Source organism: Micropterus dolomieu, linkage group LG23, assembly GCF_021292245.1.
Source record: "Micropterus dolomieu isolate WLL.071019.BEF.003 ecotype Adirondacks linkage group LG23, ASM2129224v1, whole genome shotgun sequence".
NCBI classification, from domain to species: Eukaryota; Metazoa; Chordata; class Actinopteri; order Centrarchiformes; family Centrarchidae; genus Micropterus; species Micropterus dolomieu.
Genome location: NC_060172.1, coordinates 3,986,450 through 3,987,652, shown reverse-complemented (window position 1 = coordinate 3,987,652; position 1,203 = coordinate 3,986,450).

Genomic DNA, 1,203 nt, shown 5'->3' with positions numbered 1-1,203 from the left:
TTACATATAAAGTACAGCATGTTTATATGTTGTACTTTACATATAAAGTACAGCATGTTTAAACTTTACATATAAAGTACAGCATGTTTATATGTTGTACTTTACATATAAAGTACAGCATGTTTAAACTTTACATATAAAGTACAGCATGTTTTACTTTACATATAAAGTACAGCATGTTTAAACTTTACATATAAAGTACAGCATGTTTATATGTTTTACTTTACATATAAAGTACAGCATGTTTATATGTTGTACTTTACATATAAAGTACAGCATGTTTATATGTTTTACTTTACATATAAAGTACAGCATGTTTATATGTTGTACTTTATATAGAAGTACTGCATGTTTATATGTTTTACTTTACATATAAAGTACAGCATGTTTATATGTTGTACTTTATATAGAAGTACTGCATGTTTATATGTTTTACTTTACATATAAAGTACAGCATGTTTATAAGTTTTACTTTACATATAAAGTACAGCATGTTTATATGTTGTACTTTATATATAAAGTACAGCATGTTTAAACCTTACATATAAAGTACAGCATGTTTAAACTTTACATATAAAGTACAGCATGTTTATATGTTTTACTTTACATATAAAGTACAGCATGTTTATATGTTGTATTTCATCTAGAAGTACAGCATGTTTATATGTTGTACTTTACATATAAATTACTGCATGTTTATATGTTGTAATTTAATGTTTATATAAAGTAATGCATGTTTATATGTTGTACTTTACATATAAAGTACTGCATGTTTATAAAGTACTGCATGTTTATATGTTGTACTTTACATATAAAGTACTGCATGTTTATATGTTGTACTTTATATATAAAGTACTGCATGTTTATATGTTGTACTTTATATATAAAGTACAGCATGTTTAAACTTTACATATAAAGTACAGCATGTTTATATGTTGTACTTTACATATAAAGTACAGCATGTTTAAACTTTACATATAAAGTACAGCATGTTTATATGTTGTACTTTACATATAAAGTACAGCATGTTTATATGTTTTACTTTACATATAAAGTAGAGCATGTTTAAACTTTACATATAAAGTACAGCATGTTTATATGTTTTACTTTACATATAAAGTACAGCATGTTTATATGTTGTACTTTACATATAAAGTACAGCATGTTTAAACTTTACATATAAAGTACAGCATGTTTATATGT